Source organism: Medicago sativa, chromosome 5 (genome assembly GCF_051527215.1).
Source record: "Medicago sativa cultivar Bolivia chromosome 5, Bolivia_mono, whole genome shotgun sequence".
Lineage (NCBI taxonomy): Eukaryota > Viridiplantae > Streptophyta > Magnoliopsida > Fabales > Fabaceae > Medicago > Medicago sativa.
In genome coordinates, this window is record NC_140753.1 from 37,440,962 (window position 1) to 37,452,451 (window position 11,490).

The following is an 11,490-nucleotide window of genomic DNA, read 5'->3' on the forward strand; positions in this document are numbered from 1 at the left end:
AGTTTAATATAAATTTGATAAATAAGAAAGTTAATATTTTGTTTCGATGACAGTTGACGCGAAAATGTGATATTTGATTAAATGGGAAGAAATGCGAAGCTTCTTGATTGATGGATCAATCGTTAAATATGCAGTTCTCTCAAGGTTAGTCGTGTAACACTTGTAAATTTAATTTCTTTAATCACCACAACATCTCTCTTTATTCATCTTTTTACCATTTGTTTTAGTTTGTTTAGATATTGAATTTTGTCGTCAAAATATAATCTCTTTCGTATGTTTTGTTTATTTTTTTATCGATTGTCTTTTGAGTTTATAACTTTGAAGTTTTTTTCTTTTTATTTTATTGAGTTATGTCTTCTGTTTGCCGCGAAAAACAGATTTTAGCTTAAATGGTTACATGTTTGATAAATTGGAAGTTTGAACTTGTCCCTCGGTAAATATAAAGTATTGGGATGACCCTTGTCACAAAAACGAGATTTTAGCCTATATGGTTACAAAGTTTGATAAATGGGAAGTTTGAAATTGTCTCTTGATGTCGCTTGATGTGAAACATGATATGTGAACCTATTTGTTTTTGTATTCGGTAAAATGAAAGTATTGGAATGACCCTTGTCGCGAAAATTTGATTTTGGTATATATGCCTACAAGTTTGATAAATGAGAAGTTTGAACTTGACCATTGATGCGAAACATGAGGCGAAAATGAGATTTTAGCCTATATGGTTAGAAGTTTGATAAATGTTGAACTTGTCCCTCGATGTCCCTTGATGCAAAATATGATATATGAAACTACTTGGTTTTGTATTCGGTAAAATGAAAGTGTATTGGAATGACCCTTGTCACAAAAATGAGATTTTAGCCTATATGGTTAGAAGTTTGATAAATATGAAGGTTGAATTTGTCCCTCGATGTCCTTTGATGCGTAACATAATATTGAACCTATTTGGTTTTAAATTATGTAAATAGAAAGTAATGAGATGGTCCTTGCTGCGAAAACGAAATTTTAGCTAATATCATTACAAGCTTGATAAATATGAAGGTTGAACCCTCGATGGCCCTTGATGCAAAACATGATATGTGAACCTATTTGGTTTCATATTCGGTAAAATGAAAGTATTGGATTGTTCCTTGTCGCGAAAATGAGATTTTAGGCTATATGGTTAGAAGTTTGATAAATATGAAGGTTGAACTTGTCCCTCTATATCCCTTCATGCGAAACATGATATTTGAACCTATTTTGTTTTAAATTTGGTAAATTGAACACATGCTTTTTCTCTCCTATCATATTGTTTCTCGACGACTCTTGTCGCAAAAATGAGATTTTAGCATTTATGGTTACAAATATGATAAATGAGAAGGTTGAACTTGTACCTCGATGTCCCTTGATGCGAAATATGATTTTTAAGCTGAGTTTGTTTGGATTTTGCTAAACTGGAAGTATGAAAATGTGGTTCAATGATCCTCAAACCGAAAATGATTTTAGTTTAATATAAATTTGATAAATAAGAAAGTTAATATTTTGTTTCGATGACAGTTGACGCGAAAATGTGATATTTGATTAAATGGGAAGAAATGCGAAGCTTCTTGATTGATGGATCAATCGTTAAATATGCAGTTCTCTCAAGGTTAGTCGTGTAACACTTGTAAATTTAATTTCTTTAATCACCACAACATCTCTCTTTATTCATCTTTTTACCATTTGTTTTAGTTTGTTTAGATATTGAATTTTGTCGTCAAAATATAATCTCTTTCGTATGTTTTGTTTATTTTTTTATCGATTGTCTTTTGAGTTTATAACTTTGAAGTTTTTTTCTTTTTATTTTATTGAGTTATGTCTTCTGTTTGCCGCGAAAAACAGATTTTAGCTTAAATGGTTACATGTTTGATAAATTGGAAGTTTGAACTTGTCCCTCGGTAAATATAAAGTATTGGGATGACCCTTGTCACAAAAACGAGATTTTAGCCTATATGGTTACAAAGTTTGATAAATGGGAAGTTTGAAATTGTCTCTTGATGTCGCTTGATGTGAAACATGATATGTGAACCTATTTGTTTTTGTATTCGGTAAAATGAAAGTATTGGAATGACCCTTGTCGCGAAAATTTGATTTTGGTATATATGCCTACAAGTTTGATAAATGAGAAGTTTGAACTTGACCATTGATGCGAAACATGAGGCGAAAATGAGATTTTAGCCTATATGGTTAGAAGTTTGATAAATGTTGAACTTGTCCCTCGATGTCCCTTGATGCAAAATATGATATATGAAACTACTTGGTTTTGTATTCGGTAAAATGAAAGTGTATTGGAATGACCCTTGTCACAAAAATGAGATTTTAGCCTATATGGTTAGAAGTTTGATAAATATGAAGGTTGAATTTGTCCCTCGATGTCCTTTGATGCGTAACATAATATTGAATCTATTTGGTTTTAAATTATGTAAATAGAAAGTAATGAGATGGTCCTTGCTGCGAAAACGAAATTTTAGCTAATATCGTTACAAGCTTGATAAATATGAAGGTTGAACCCTCGATGGCCCTTGATGCAAAACATGATATGTGAACCTATTTGGTTTCATATTCGGTAAAATGAAAGTATTGGATTGTTCCTTGTCGCGAAAATGAGATTTTAGCCTATATGGTTAGAAGTTTGATAAATATGAAGGTTGAACTTGTCCCTCTATATCCCTTCATGCGAAACATGATATTTGAACCTATTTTGTTTTAAATTTGGTAAATTGAACACATGCTTTTTCTCTCCTATCATATTGTTTCTCGATGACTCTTGTCGCAAAAATGAGATTTTAGCATTTATGGTTACAAATATGATAAATGAGAAGGTTGAACTTGTACCTCGATGTCCCTTGATGCGAAATATGATTTTTAAGCTGAGTTTGTTTGGATTTTGCTAAACTGGAAGTATGAAAATGTGGTTCAATGATCCTCAAACCGAAAATGATTTTAGTTTAATATAAATTTGATAAATAAGAAAGTTAATATTTTGTTTCGATGACAGTTGACGCGAAAATGTGATATTTGATTAAATGGGAAGAAATGCGAAGCTTCTTGATTGATGGATCAATCGTTAAATATGCAGTTCTCTCAAGGTTAGTCGTGTAACACTTGTAAATTTAATTTCTTTAATCACCACAACATCTCTCTTTATTCATCTTTTTACCATTTGTTTTAGTTTGTTTAGATATTGAATTTTGTCGTCAAAATATAATCTCTTTCGTATGTTTTGTTTATTTTTTTATCGATTGTCTTTTGAGTTTATAACTTTGAAGTTTTTTTCTTTTTATTTTATTGAGTTATGTCTTCTGTTTGCCGCGAAAAACAGATTTTAGCTTAAATGGTTACATGTTTGATAAATTGGAAGTTTGAACTTGTCCCTCGGTAAATATAAAGTATTGGGATGACCCTTGTCACAAAAACGAGATTTTAGCCTATATGGTTACAAAGTTTGATAAATGGGAAGTTTGAAATTGTCTCTTGATGTCGCTTGATGTGAAACATGATATGTGAACCTATTTGTTTTTGTATTCGGTAAAATGAAAGTATTGGAATGACCCTTGTCGCGAAAATTTGATTTTGGTATATATGCCTACAAGTTTGATAAATGAGAAGTTTGAACTTGACCATTGATGCGAAACATGAGGCGAAAATGAGATTTTAGCCTATATGGTTAGAAGTTTGATAAATGTTGAACTTGTCCCTCGATGTCCCTTGATGCAAAATATGATATATGAAACTACTTGGTTTTGTATTCGGTAAAATGAAAGTGTATTGGAATGACCCTTGTCACAAAAATGAGATTTTAGCCTATATGGTTAGAAGTTTGATAAATATGAAGGTTGAATTTGTCCCTCGATGTCCTTTGATGCGTAACATAATATTGAATCTATTTGGTTTTAAATTATGTAAATAGAAAGTAATGAGATGGTCCTTGCTGCGAAAACGAAATTTTAGCTAATATCGTTACAAGCTTGATAAATATGAAGGTTGAACCCTCGATGGCCCTTGATGCAAAACATGATATGTGAACCTATTTGGTTTCATATTCGGTAAAATGAAAGTATTGGATTGTTCCTTGTCGCGAAAATGAGATTTTAGCCTATATGGTTAGAAGTTTGATAAATATGAAGGTTGAACTTGTCCCTCTATATCCCTTCATGCGAAACATGATATTTGAACCTATTTTGTTTTAAATATGGTAAATTGAACACATGCTTTTTCTCTCCTATCATATTGTTTCTCGATGACTCTTGTCGCAAAAATGAGATTTTAGCATTTATGGTTACAAATATGATAAATGAGAAGGTTGAACTTGTACCTCGATGTCCCTTGATGCGAAATATGATTTTTAAGCTGAGTTTGTTTGGATTTTGCTAAACTGGAAGTATAAAAATGTGGTTCAATGATCCTCAAACCGAAAATGATTTTAGTTTAATATAAATTTGATAAATAGGAAAGTTAATATTTTGTTTCGATGACAGTTGACGCGAAAATGTGATATTTGATTAAATGGGAAGAAATACGAAGCTTCTTGATTGATGGATTAATCGTTAAATATGCAGTTCTCTCAAGGTTAGTCGTGTAACACTTGTAAATTTAATTTCTTTAATCACCACAACATCTCTCTTTATTCATCTTTTTACCATTTGTTTTAGTTTGTTTAGATATTGAATTTTGTCGTCAAAATATAATCTCTTTCGTATGTTTTGTTTATTTTTTTATCGATTGTCTTTTGAGTTTATAACTTTGAAGTTTTTTTCTTTTTATTTTATTGAGTTATGTCTTCTGTTTGCCGCGAAAAACAGATTTTAGCTTAAATGGTTACATGTTTGATAAATTGGAAGTTTGAACTTGTCCCTCGGTAAATATAAAGTATTGGGATGACCCTTGTCACAAAAACGAGATTTTAGCCTATATGGTTACAAAGTTTGATAAATGGGAAGTTTGAAATTGTCTCTTGATGTCGCTTGATGTGAAACATGATATGTGAACCTATTTGTTTTTGTATTCGGTAAAATGAAAGTATTGGAATGACCCTTGTCGCGAAAATTTGATTTTGGTATATATGCCTACAAGTTTGATAAATGAGAAGTTTGAACTTGACCATTGATGCGAAACATGAGGCGAAAATGAGATTTTAGCCTATATGGTTAGAAGTTTGATAAATGTTGAACTTGTCCCTCGATGTCCCTTGATGCAAAATATGATATATGAAACTACTTGGTTTTGTATTCGGTAAAATGAAAGTGTATTGGAATGACCCTTGTCACAAAAATGAGATTTTAGCCTATATGGTTAGAAGTTTGATAAATATGAAGGTTGAATTTGTCCCTCGATGTCCTTTGATGCGTAACATAATATTGAATCTATTTGGTTTTAAATTATGTAAATAGAGAGTAATGAGATGGTCCTTGCTGCGAAAACGAAATTTTAGCTAATATCGTTACAAGCTTGATAAATATGAAGGTTGAACCCTCGATGGCCCTTGATGCAAAACATGATATGTGAACCTATTTGGTTTCATATTCGGTAAAATGAAAGTATTGGATTGTTCCTTGTCGCGAAAATGAGATTTTAGCCTATATGGTTAGAAGTTTGATAAATATGAAGGTTGAACTTGTCCCTCTATATCCCTTCATGCGAAACATGATATTTGAACCTATTTTGTTTTAAATTTGGTAAATTGAACACATGCTTTTTCTCTCCTATCATATTGTTTCTCGATGACTCTTGTCGCAAAAATGAGATTTTAGCATTTATGGTTACAAATATGATAAATGAGAAGGTTGAACTTGTACCTCGATGTCCCTTGATGCGAAATATGATTTTTAAGCTGAGTTTGTTTGGATTTTGCTAAACTGGAAGTATGAAAATGTGGTTCAATGATCCTCAAACCGAAAATGATTTTAGTTTAATATAAATTTGATAAATAAGAAAGTTAATATTTTGTTTCGATGACAGTTGACGCGAAAATGTGATATTTGATTAAATGGGAAGAAATGCGAAGCTTCTTGATTGATGGATCAATCGTTAAATATGCAGTTCTCTCAAGGTTAGTCGTGTAACACTTGTAAATTTAATTTCTTTAATCACCACAACATCTCTCTTTATTCATCTTTTTACCATTTGTTTTAGTTTGTTTAGATATTGAATTTTGTCGTCAAAATATAATCTCTTTCGTATGTTTTGTTTATTTTTTTATCGATTGTCTTTTGAGTTTATAACTTTGAAGTTTTTTTCTTTTTATTTTATTGAGTTATGTCTTCTGTTTGCCGCGAAAAACAGATTTTAGCTTAAATGGTTACATGTTTGATAAATTGGAAGTTTGAACTTGTCCCTCGGTAAATATAAAGTATTGGGATGACCCTTGTCACAAAAACGAGATTTTAGCCTATATGGTTACAAAGTTTGATAAATGGGAAGTTTGAAATTGTCTCTTGATGTCGCTTGATGTGAAACATGATATGTGAACCTATTTGTTTTTGTATTCGGTAAAATGAAAGTATTGGAATGACCCTTGTCGCGAAAATTTGATTTTGGTATATATGCCTACAAGTTTGATAAATGAGAAGTTTGAACTTGACCATTGATGCGAAACATGAGGCGAAAATGAGATTTTAGCCTATATGGTTAGAAGTTTGATAAATGTTGAACTTGTCCCTCGATGTCCCTTGATGCAAAATATGATATATGAAACTACTTGGTTTTGTATTCGGTAAAATGAAAGTGTATTGGAATGACCCTTGTCACAAAAATGAGATTTTAGCCTATATGGTTAGAAGTTTGATAAATATGAAGGTTGAATTTGTCCCTCGATGTCCTTTGATGCGTAACATAATATTGAATCTATTTGGTTTTAAATTATGTAAATAGAAAGTAATGAGATGGTCCTTGCTGCGAAAACGAAATTTTAGCTAATATCGTTACAAGCTTGATAAATATGAAGGTTGAACCCTCGATGGCCCTTGATGCAAAACATGATATGTGAACCTATTTGGTTTCATATTCGGTAAAATGAAAGTATTGGATTGTTCCTTGTCGCGAAAATGAGATTTTAGCCTATATGGTTAGAAGTTTGATAAATATGAAGGTTGAACTTGTCCCTCTATATCCCTTCATGCGAAACATGATATTTGAACCTATTTTGTTTTAAATTTGGTAAATTGAACACATGCTTTTTCTCTCCTATCATATTGTTTCTCGATGACTCTTGTCGCAAAAATGAGATTTTAGCATTTATGGTTACAAATATGATAAATGAGAAGGTTGAACTTGTACCTCGATGTCCCTTGATGCGAAATATGATTTTTAAGCTGAGTTTGTTTGGATTTTGCTAAACTGGAAGTATAAAAATGTGGTTCAATGATCCTCAAACCGAAAATGATTTTAGTTTAATATAAATTTGATAAATAGGAAAGTTAATATTTTGTTTCGATGACAGTTGACGCGAAAATGTGATATTTGATTAAATGGGAAGAAATACGAAGCTTCTTGATTGATGGATTAATCGTTAAATATGCAGTTCTCTCAAGGTTAGTCGTGTAACACTTGTAAATTTAATTTCTTTAATCACCACAACATCTCTCTTTATTCATCTTTTTACCATTTGTTTTAGTTTGTTTAGATATTGAATTTTGTCGTCAAAATATAATCTCTTTCGTATGTTTTGTTTATTTTTTTATCGATTGTCTTTTGAGTTTATAACTTTGAAGTTTTTTTCTTTTTATTTTATTGAGTTATGTCTTCTGTTTGCCGCGAAAAACAGATTTTAGCTTAAATGGTTACATGTTTGATAAATTGGAAGTTTGAACTTGTCCCTCGGTAAATATAAAGTATTGGGATGACCCTTGTCACAAAAACGAGATTTTAGCCTATATGGTTACAAAGTTTGATAAATGGGAAGTTTGAAATTGTCTCTTGATGTCGATTGATGTGAAACATGATATGTGAACCTATTTGTTTTTGTATTCGGTAAAATGAAAGTATTGGAATGACCCTTGTCGCGAAAATTTGATTTTGGTATATATGCCTACAAGTTTGATAAATGAGAAGTTTGAACTTGACCATTGATGCGAAACATGAGGCGAAAATGAGATTTTAGCCTATATGGTTAGAAGTTTGATAAATGTTGAACTTGTCCCTCGATGTCCCTTGATGCAAAATATGATATATGAAACTACTTGGTTTTGTATTCGGTAAAATGAAAGTGTATTGGAATGACCCTTGTCACAAAAATGAGATTTTAGCCTATATGGTTAGAAGTTTGATAAATATGTAGGTTGAATTTGTCCCTCGATGTCCTTTGATGCGTAACATAATATTGAATCTATTTGGTTTTAAATTATGTAAATAAAAAGTAATGAGATGGTCCTTGCTGCGAAAACGAAATTTTAGCTAATATCGTTACAAGCTTGATAAATATGAAGGTTGAACCCTCGATGGCCCTTGATGCAAAACATGATATGTGAACCTATTTGGTTTCATATTCGGTAAAATGAAAGTATTGGATTGTTCCTTGTCGCGAAAATGAGATTTTAGCCTATATGGTTAGAAGTTTGATAAATATGAAGGTTGAACTTGTCCCTCTATATCCCTTCATGCGAAACATGATATTTGAACCTATTTTGTTTTAAATTTGGTAAATTGAACACATGCTTTTTCTCTCCTATCATATTGTTTCTCGATGAGTCTTGTCGCAAAATTGAGATTTTAGCATTTATGGTTACAAATATGATAAATGAGAAGGTTGAACTTGTACCTCGATGTCCCTTGATGCGAAATATGATTTTTAAGCTGAGTTTGTTTGGATTTTGCTAAACTGGAAGTATAAAAATGTGGTTCAATGATCCTCAAACCGAAAATGATTTTAGTTTAATATAAATTTGATAAATAGGAAAGTTAATATTTTGTTTCGATGACAGTTGACGCGAAAATGTGATATTTGATTAAATGGGAAGAAATACGAAGCTTCTTGATTGATGGATTAATCGTTAAATATGCAGTTCTCTCAAGGTTAGTCGTGTAACACTTGTAAATTTAATTTCTTTAATCACCACAACATCTCTCTTTATTCATCTTTTTACCATTTGTTTTAGTTTGTTTAGATATTGAATTTTGTCGTCAAAATATAATCTCTTTCGTATGTTTTGTTTATTTTTTTATCGATTGTCTTTTGAGTTTATAACTTTGAAGTTTTTTTCTTTTTATTTTATTGAGTTATGTCTTCTGTTTGCCGCGAAAAACAGATTTTAGCTTAAATGGTTACATGTTTGATAAATTGGAAGTTTGAACTTGTCCCTCGGTAAATATAAAGTATTGGGATGACCCTTGTCACAAAAACGAGATTTTAGCCTATATGGTTACAAAGTTTGATAAATGGGAAGTTTGAAATTGTCTCTTGATGTCGATTGATGTGAAACATGATATGTGAACCTATTTGTTTTTGTATTCGGTAAAATGAAAGTATTGGAATGACCCTTGTCGCGAAAATTTGATTTTGGTATATATGCCTACAAGTTTGATAAATGAGAAGTTTGAACTTGACCATTGATGCGAAACATGAGGCGAAAATGAGATTTTAGCCTATATGGTTAGAAGTTTGATAAATGTTGAACTTGTCCCTCGATGTCCCTTGATGCAAAATATGATATATGAAACTACTTGGTTTTGTATTCGGTAAAATGAAAGTGTATTGGAATGACCCTTGTCACAAAAATGAGATTTTAGCCTATATGGTTAGAAGTTTGATAAATATGTAGGTTGAATTTGTCCCTCGATGTCCTTTGATGCGTAACATAATATTGAATCTATTTGGTTTTAAATTATGTAAATAAAAAGTAATGAGATGGTCCTTGCTGCGAAAACGAAATTTTAGCTAATATCGTTACAAGCTTGATAAATATGAAGGTTGAACCCTCGATGGCCCTTGATGCAAAACATGATATGTGAACCTATTTGGTTTCATATTCGGTAAAATGAAAGTATTGGATTGTTCCTTGTCGCGAAAATGAGATTTTAGCCTATATGGTTAGAAGTTTGATAAATATGAAGGTTGAACTTGTCCCTCTATATCCCTTCATGCGAAACATGATATTTGAACCTATTTTGTTTTAAATTTGGTAAATTGAACACATGCTTTTTCTCTCCTATCATATTGTTTCTCGATGAGTCTTGTCGCAAAATTGAGATTTTAGCATTTATGGTTACAAATATGATAAATGAGAAGGTTGAACTTGTACCTCGATGTCCCTTGATGCGAAATATGATTTTTAAGCTGAGTTTGTTTGGATTTTGCTAAACTGGAAGTATGAAAATGTGGTTCAATGATCCTCAAACCGAAAATGATTTTAGTTTAATATAAATTTGATAAATAGGAAAGTTAATATTTTGTTTCGATGACAGTTGACGCGAAAATGTGATATTTGATTAAATGGGAAGAAATACGAAGCTTCTTGATTGATGGATCAATCGTTAAATATGCAGTTCTCTCAAGGTTAGTCGTGTAACACTTGTAAATTTAATTTCTTTAATCACCACAACATCTCTCTTTATTCATCTTTTTACCATTTGTTTTAGTTTGTTTAGATATTGAATTTTGTCGTCAAAATATAATCTCTTTCGTACGTTTTGTTTATTTTTTTTATCGATTGTCTTTTGAGTTTATAACTTTGAAGTTTTTTTCTTTTTATTTTATTGAGTTATGTCTTTTGTTTGCCGCGAAAAACAGATTTTAGCTTAAATGGTTACATGTTTGATAAATTGGAAGTTTGAACTCGTCCCTCGGTAAATATAAAGTATTGGGATGACCCTTGTCACAAAAACGAGATTTTAGCCTAAAGTTTGATAAATGGGAAGTTTGAAATTGTCTCTTGATGTCGCTTGATGTGAAACATGATATGTGAACCTATTTGTTTTTGTATTCGGTAAAATGAAAGTATTGGAATGACCCTTGTCGCGAAAATTTGATTTTGGTATATATGCCTACAAGTTTGATAAATGAGAAGTTTGAACTTGACCATTGATGCGAAACATGAGGCGAAAATGAGATTTTAGCCTATATGGTTAGAAGTTTGATAAATGTTGAACTTGTCCCTCGATGTCCCTTGATGCAAAATATGATATATGAAACTACTTGGTTTTGAATTCGGTAAAATGAAAGTGTATTAGAATGACCCTTGTCACAAAAATGAGATTTTAGCCTATATGGTTAGAAGTTTGATAAATATGAAGGTTGAATTTGTCCCTCGATGTCCTATGATGCGTAACATAATATTGAACCTATTTGGTTTTAAATTATGTAAATAGAAAGTAATGAGCTGGTCCTTGCTGCGAAAACGAAATTTTAGCTAATATCGTTACAAGCTTGATAAATATGAAGGTTGAACCATCGATGGCCCTTGATGCAAAACATGATATGTGAACCTATTTGGTTTCATATTCGGTAAAATGAAAGTATTGGATTGTTCCTTGTCGCGAAAA

General features: G+C 31.3%; 1 long non-coding RNA gene across 1 annotated transcript; it reads left to right on the forward strand.

Moving 5' to 3' along the window:
• The first annotated feature begins 3,010 nt into the window (after positions 1–3,010).
• On the forward strand, positions 3,011–7,544 carry LOC146922109 (uncharacterized). Its single transcript, XR_015012374.1, has 3 exons — positions 3,011–3,104; positions 5,974–6,064; positions 7,454–7,544. It is a non-coding gene; the product is annotated as an uncharacterized LOC146922109 (long non-coding RNA).
• The last annotated feature ends 3,946 nt before the right edge of the window (positions 7,545–11,490 follow it).